Genomic DNA, 8,153 nt, shown 5'->3' on the forward strand with positions numbered 1-8,153 from the left:
CTTTCCCCTCCTTCTCCTCCTCTTCCTCTTTTTTCCTTCTCTCTTCTACTTCTTCTTCCTTTCCCTTCTCTCCTTTTGATCTTCCTGATTCAGTCCTAAATGAAAAGTAGGCTTCCATGTCCAGTGTGGGGTGCAATGGCCCAGAAAGGGGGGTCAGAGCCCAGGCAAGGCAAGGGCATCTATGTGGGAAGTTGCCTGGCTTAGGAGGGTGAGAACCCAAGAGGGGTTCAGAGAGCAACCCCCGGGATGTCCCAGATGAGATGTCCACACAAGGGTGAGCAAGGAGAACATCCAAAAAAGGGCAGCCCAGCACAAGACGCTGGGGCCCAGACAGAGAGAGGAGTGGTTTGACACAAAGGGAGAGATTGGTACAGAGCATCAGAGCCCAAGTCAGGTAAGGAGGGCATCTCTGTGAGGGAGGAGGCAGGAGTTCCTGCTGGGAGATTGGTAATACCCAGGCTTGACAAAACAAGTATGTGTATTAAAGATCATTGAAACCAAGTCTTCCTCTTTCAGCAAAGGAAGTTGAAATTATGAAAAGGGAACCACCCTTCTATGCTCAACTTCTAAGAGATCAACTTTCTTAGATTCCACATATGAACAAGACTCTGAAATATTTGTCATTTTGTGCTTTGCTCATTTATTTATCATTGCAATCTCCAGTTCCATCCATGTGTTGCAAGCAACAGGATTTCATTTTTTTTTGTGACTGAATAGTATTCCATCTTGTATGTCTGCCATGTTTTCTTGATCCATTCATGAGTGAATGGACACTTAAATCAATTTCATCTCTCGAAAAATATAAATAGTGCTGCAATAAACATGGGAGCACAGAGGTCTCTTTAACCTATAGTTTTGTGAGGAAACTCCATGCTGTTTTCTATAATGACTGTACTAAATTTTGTTCCCTTTCTCCATATCTTCACCAGCACTTGTTATCTTTTGTCTTTTTGATAATAGCCATTCTTACCAGAGTGAAGTGATATTTCACTGTGATATTGGTAGAAAAGTATTCACCAGAGGCTGGAGAGCATAGGGGGGGTTTGGAGGAATGAGGAAAGGTTGATCAATGGGGACTAAGTTACAGTCATATAGGAGGAAAAACTTCTAGTGTCCTACTGTGGGGTGACCATAGATAAAAATTTTCTACTGTATATCTACAAAAGTTCAAAGAAAGGATTTTAAATGTTTCACCACAAAATAATGATAGATGTTTGAAGAGATAGGTATGTTTACACTGATTTAAACATTAAAATATAATGTTTTGAAACATTATATTTCAAAACATCACATGGGTACCCCATTAGTATGTATAATTTTATGTTCTTATGTATCCGTTATAAATTTTAAAGATAAAAATAATTTTTAAGACAAGACCTTCACAGTACAGAGATTCCTTAGAAAACTTGGAATGGAACCACCATTTGACAGTTATCCCACTCCTCAGTCTATACCAGCATACTGCAATGACTCAGCCACATCCATGTTTATAGCAGCTTAACTCACAATAGCCAAGCTATGGAAACAACCTAGGTGTCCTTCAACAGAAGAATGGATAATGAAAATGTGGTGTGTATACACAGTGGGATATTACTTAGCCATAATGAAGAATGAAATTATGGACTTTGCTGGTAAATGGGAGGAACTGGAGAATATCATGCTAAATGAAATAAGCTAATTTGAAAAAAACAAAGGCTGAATGTTCTTTCTGATTTGTGGATGCTAACCCAAAACAGGGGAGGTTGGGGAGGAAATAATAGAAATAGCCTGGATTGGACAGAGGGTAACTGAGGGAGGGGAAGGGAGAGGAGAATAGGAAGGACAGTAGAATTAATTGGTCATGACTTTCCTAGCCTTGTATTTATATATAACCAGGGTAGCTTCACATTATATATGACCACAGAGTGGAAACCTAATAGAATAAGTTATACTTTATTTATGTATATTCTGCCAAAATTGATTCTACTGTTACATATGACTAAAAATAAAAATTAGAAAATTTTTGAAAAGGACTTCAAGGATCCAAACTTGTTACATAAGACCTAATGAACAAAAGGGTGATTATTGCCAGTGCTTCTCCTTTTCACAGCCCAATTTTGCCTATTCTTCAACCTGGAAAGAATAAATGTTAGTGTTGTGTCCTATCCACTAATTCCTCCATACTCCATACCCAATATCATTAACATTATGGATTCCATTGAATAAATGAAGAAAGGTATTTTGCTATTAAGTAACAAGTAGGGGGCTGGGGAGATAGCTCAGTTGGTAGAGTGCTTGCCTTGTAAGCACAAGGCCCTGGGTTCGATCCCCAGTACCCCCCAAAAAAACAAACAAGCAACAAGTAGGTATTTTGCTATTAAAGTTTTCAAATAAAAATATGAACACAGAAAAACTCTGAATGAACCCTGTGGTGTTGGTCTGGAGTTCAAGGTTCCAGTGTGAATTTAAGGATTTCAATACATGGCAGTTTTTCCTCAGGAACTGAGGGGAATCGTATTTGTTCCAAGGACTGGACATCTAGGTGCAGGGAAAACTTGACCTATGTATCCTGAAAACTATTGGACAAATGGACCTAGAAACTCCTTCCCATCTGTCAGAGAAGATGCCAGACAGATGGAGGAAGTAACGCTAACATCTCTTCTCAGTTCAGCACCGTCCTCCAGAATTCCCCCCAGCCCCTCCTACGGGTGTGACTGCATGCAGCTCCTGAGAGCTGTGTGCAATTGAAGCTATAGACCTGCCATTCCCCAGCCGAGTGAGCATTAGAGTCACCACCAGTGTGCCATCCTGGAACCACGGGGATGCTCAGGGTGGGGCTTGGGAAGCTATATTCACAATGATCTCCCAGTTAGTTCTTGTCCAGTCAGTTTATGTGTTGAGAATTACACTGGGACTCCCTAGCTTAGAAAATGGCATAGATGCTTCATAGCATTTGTAGTGCTGATGAAAAGGAGAAAAGAGGAGGGAGAGAGGAAGAGGAGGAAGAGGAGGAGGAAGAGGAATCCTCTTTTAAGGCATCCCATTTTAAGCATCACTGGCAATATTCTGTATAAAATCCTTTTCCATCAGCCTCGGGGTCTCACTATGGAGTTGGGCACCCCCCAAATGTCAGGATGACTTCAGACTCCAGCACACATTTGTGCATTTCAGAGGTAGGAAAAACAGAGGGGCTGGGGTTGTGGCTCGGTGGTAGAGCACTTGCCTAGCATGTGTGAGGCACTGGGTTCAATTCTCAGCACCATGTAAAAATAAAGTTACTGTGTCCATCTACAACTAAAAAAAATTTTTTAAATGGAATGAACAATATTCTTAAAGTTCTGAAAGACCTTTACAGCCCTCATAAAATTGTTCCACACCTTTAGCAGAATCCAATTCTGTCCACCACCTAACACATCTACCCGCCCTTGTGAACGTTACCCACATCCTAAGGCTACTCAAGTCTAATGTGTGGCACCAACGTGGATAAAACCTTTTCCAAAAAATCCCACCCAAACTTCCATTCAATTATCTCTTGTTTACCCATGACTTGACAACAACTGCATTAAGAGCTTTTGAATATTCAAAGATAAAATAATTTTGAGATGGTTCTATGGCTTACAGAGACACAAAATAAAGAGAAGCAGCATGGCCAAAAAAGCCAAGGATGTGCTTAAACAAAGGTGGAGCTCAGAATGGACAGATGTGTCCATGAGACAGTATTTTAAGGCAGCCAAAGAGCAGGACACCCTCTGGGACTTAACATATACATCTTTAAAAGAGAGTAGAATGACAGCCATAAAGAATTATAAAATTATGGCATTTTCAGGCAAATGGATGAAATTGGAGAATATCATGCTAAGTGAGATAAGCCAATCTCAAAAAAACAAAGGACAAATGATATCACTAATAAGTGGATGATGACACATAATGGGGGGTGGGAGGGGTTAGTGTTAGGGTTAGAGTTAGGGTTAGGGAGGGGGACAAGAATGGAGAAAGGAAGGACTGTATAGAGGGAAAAGAGGGGTGGGAGGGGTGGGGGGGAAGGGAAAAAATAACAGAATGAATCAAACAACATTACCCTATGTAAATTTATGATTACACAAATGGTATGCCTTTACGCCATGTACAAACAAAGAAACAGCATGTATCCCATTTGTTTACAATAAAAAAAAAAAAAAAAAAAAAGAGAGAGTAGAATGAACGAGGAATCAAGAAGCTGAAGGCCAAACACCTGTTTGTACCTCTGGGAGACCGGGCAGTCAAGGTATGGAGTTTACAGTTTTTTGACCTCCACTTTGCCTCTTACCAGCCCCATGGCAGAAACAGTGCTTAACCAAAAAACAGGAGGCCATCACAGGGCAGTGGAGGCACCAAGGCCCAGACAGGCAAACCTGTGAGCACCCTGCTAGTGTCAACACATTCTCCATCCATGCCTTTGGTAATTCCACCTATCACAGGATCAGGATTGCTGACACCCAGCCTGGCTCTGCCCCTCGTTTGCTGTGTGCCTTTGAAAGACCCCTTCCCTTTTGTGAACCCCAAATCTCTCTTGTGTGCATTGGAGATCACAGCACCTGCTCTGCCTACCTCACAGGCTCTCTGTGGATGAGACAGTGTGCAAAGTGCTGTGTCAATTGTCAAACACCAATGAATTACAATTAATGCACAATTGCTATTATTCCCGGTAGGCATGAGCCACCTCCTCTGTTTTCTGCCTTATTCCCTTTGCAGGCTGACCACATCTCCTTTCCAGGGGCACTTGATGGTTTCTCTGTCCTGTGGTGCTGGCTCAATGCCCCACGGGTCCAAATCAACCATGGGGAGGCAGCTAAGACTCTCATCGGGGGCCCTTGCCCCCGAACACAAAGACTGTGGGACTATCACACATTATCGGGGAAACATCTTGTTCATATTTTACATATTTTCCTCTTGCTCAAAACCAGAGTCAATCCAACTGTAATAGGAATAAAGTCCTGCTTGGCAAATCTTGGTTTTGCCATTCCTTTGTTAGGTTGGTGTTGCAGCAACTACTGAGCTATTATTTATCCAGCTTATGAGCTTCTGTTTTCCACACTATACTCTTTCTGCATTTCTTCCAGAATCGACTTGCCCAGAGCCCAGGACTCCTAAAGGCAGCAGGGCCAAGACAAAGACCTCCTAGATGAACGGAGACCCAATCCTTAAGGGCTGGAAGAGAACAGAGAGTCTATTCTCAACCTTCTCCCCCTTCTGGCCCCATGACCGAGTTTCCCTCTGTCTCCCAAAGAGGAGATCATGGATTGTGAAATACCTTGATGGAAAAACAGCCAAGGGGCACCAGCTTAGCAGGATTTTGTCCAAAATCATTATGTCATGAAAAGTTTCTTTCCCCAAGTATATACAGGCTGTTTTCCAGCAATTATCCCAAATCACTTTTTATAGGGAGATGGGGCTGAGGAGGAGGAGGTAGAGAGGGGTTCATAGCCAGGGAGACATACAATCCCCCAATTCATTTCTCCTGGCTCTGGATCATCTCACATCAATAAAGGGGTTATTCCCAGCCCTGAGGCTCTCCTTCTGTCTGTCCCCCCTCACTACCACCTCCTTCTACTCATTAGGAGGGATTTTTGACTTAAGATTTGCTAAGCTGTCATTTATCATATTTCACAAAGCCTTGATGAGAGTAAGCTCTCTAAAGGTGGGAAGGAAAACACTTTATCTCTGTATAAGATAAGCAATAGGCGGGGGAAGCCTGGATGGGGTAATTTGGGAGAGGATGGTATGATGTGGTGCATTAAATACTAGTCTTACAGTCGCAGCTCCATCAAGAAATAACAGATGGGGCTGGGGAGATAGCTCAGTCGGTAGAGTGCTTGCCTTGCAAGCACAAGGCCCTGGGTTCGATCCCCAGCACCCAAAAAAAAAAAAAAAAAAAGAAAGAAATAACAGATCGCTTACAGAATCTGAATACAGCACCAAAACGATCTCCCAAGTCCCAAACCCTTAAAAAGTCCAGTGAGTCCCTGAAAAGGACTCAGTCTGAGCTGAACAGAGTATCCTTGAAGCATGATCCAACCTAAAACATTTTTTTTTAGGATCCAGAATTGCATTACTCTCCAGAAAGGAGAGGTAAGGAATGTGACTGGAAGGCATGGAGGAGGTGGAGGAGGGACAGGAGGTGGAGGCAGAGGTGCAGAGGATGGGAGATGGTGACTTTGTGCAGATGATTTGGGAAACAGACAACTCAGGGATTGGTCATTCAGTTTAAGGGCCAGTTTCAATGACCTGGAGTTAACCAATCAGGAACTTGAAGAAAGGGGTGGAATCTCAAGGATAAGGTTGCTGCCCCATTAGCTGTAACTGGGAAGAACAGCAGCAGCAGCAATGGATTCTGTGAGATCTGTATGGATGAAGAGTCGCCTGGGTACCAGACAACAGACCCAAGTAAGTGTTAAGAACCACAAAACAAACAAACAAAAAAAAAACCTTGCCTACATTAAGAGTATCAGTTCTCAGCAAATTCCAGTTTATTGTATTGGATGGTAAACTAATTTTTTTAATATTAAGAAGGAATTTACAAATAAAAACAGATATAGTTGGATCTTATGCAGCTTTGAGAGGCAAGGATCTGATCCCTGAGTAAGGCCACGTCCTTCTGTGGATAGTGCCTATGGCAATGGGGAATTCCCACGGCTCTCCAACCTCCTCACAGATAGATATTAATATTAATGCCTGTGTTGATATGCTATAGATATCATTAATAAGTTTCCTGGTTTCAACACTCCAGTAAAAATAGGGAAAGTCCCAGGTGCAGAACAAAGTTCAGTTGCTTTACTTCCCACTTACATACTGTTTTCAAATATTCCTTGGCACCTGCACCTAGAGAACCCTTACCACCTGCCAGAGACCCTCAGAACCCAGGCCACCTACCAGGGACCTTCATACAGAATGGAAGGATGGAACCTCTTTGTGGGGTCAGAGATCACGCAAGACTAGGACCAAAGGGGGACTGAGTGAAACAATTGGTTCAGTTCCAAGAATAACACTAATATTGGATATGTAGTTTCTATGAACAAGGACATTCTGTGACACAGTAATTATACAGTATGAAAATCAGGAAATTAACTCACATACATTGCTATCACCTAATCCCCACTGGGGATAGGGTGAGGCACAGGGATATTAGAGGGAAATTACAGAACCACAAGAGAACTTTTGGGGTGATGAAGATATTCAGGTGTCAAAACTTATCCATGTGTTCATTCTAAATATATATGGTTTAACAATGTAAATCATACCTCAATAAAGCTCTAAAGAAAAAAATGTTCCCTATCTGGGTAGCATAAAAAGGTCCTGGAAGGATGCAGAGAGGGCAAATCTGTATGGAATAAGAGGTCAAAGTGTAATTTTCACGGTGGCTTCTGTCAATGTTCTCTATCCCAAAGGTCAACAGAAGCACACAAGTTGGTCTCATAACTTGCCACCATGCAGGAATAACAGGGAGTCACTAAAGCGGTGTTAGGAAGCACCCACTGTAGGCTGTGAGCTTTGATGTGTGACTTATAGGAGGGCCTAAGAAAGTGAGAGGCCACCCTAGATAGGGTGCCACAGGAAAGTCGGGGTGATTCTATGATAGGGCATCTCAATGAATCTTGTCCTTAGGGAGGGGAAACTGGGACGAGGATCAAGCCATAATTGATGAAGTGACTGTCATTTCTCTCAGCCAAGAGGAGCTGGTGTTGGGCACTTTTGTGAAGTACGGTGGCCTTGTTTTTGTCTATGCTTAGACATAAGTAACTTTGTTTCATTTACCATGATTTCAGAGTGTTCTGAACTTAGTGCTCTGTGTGGTTGTTTATGTCCAATGAGAGAACAGTACTGCCCAGCTCTGAGTACCAGGCCACCTTCTGAGTGCTAGGTTCCCCTTTTGCCCTTTCTCATCTCTATCTCCTCCAGCCCAAGCTGTGGGGAGATTGCAGGTGGCAAAACCCCCACATTCTAAAGGAACTTTGATGCAGAATATGCCACATGTGACCCAAATACCAACCCAGTGGCCCCTAACCCATCACCCACTGGAGGATGCAGAAGAAGAAGCTTGGAGATTGACAGGCAGAAACTGGAGAGTAAGGATTTATGAAAACAGCAACTATCCCTGCATTGTGATGGATTGCAGATGGCTGCATGAGATGCTTACC

General features: G+C 42.7%; 1 non-coding gene across 1 annotated transcript; it reads left to right on the top strand.

The window, feature by feature from the left end:
* Nucleotides 1–2,247: 2,247 nt before the first annotated feature.
* Trnat-ugu (transfer RNA threonine (anticodon UGU)) lies at nt 2,248–2,321 on the top strand. Its single transcript has one exon. It is a non-coding gene; the product is annotated as a tRNA-Thr (tRNA).
* Nucleotides 2,322–8,153: the final 5,832 nt, after the last annotated feature.

Source organism: Sciurus carolinensis, chromosome 11 (genome assembly GCF_902686445.1).
Source record: "Sciurus carolinensis chromosome 11, mSciCar1.2, whole genome shotgun sequence".
Taxonomy (NCBI): Eukaryota; Metazoa; Chordata; class Mammalia; order Rodentia; family Sciuridae; genus Sciurus; species Sciurus carolinensis.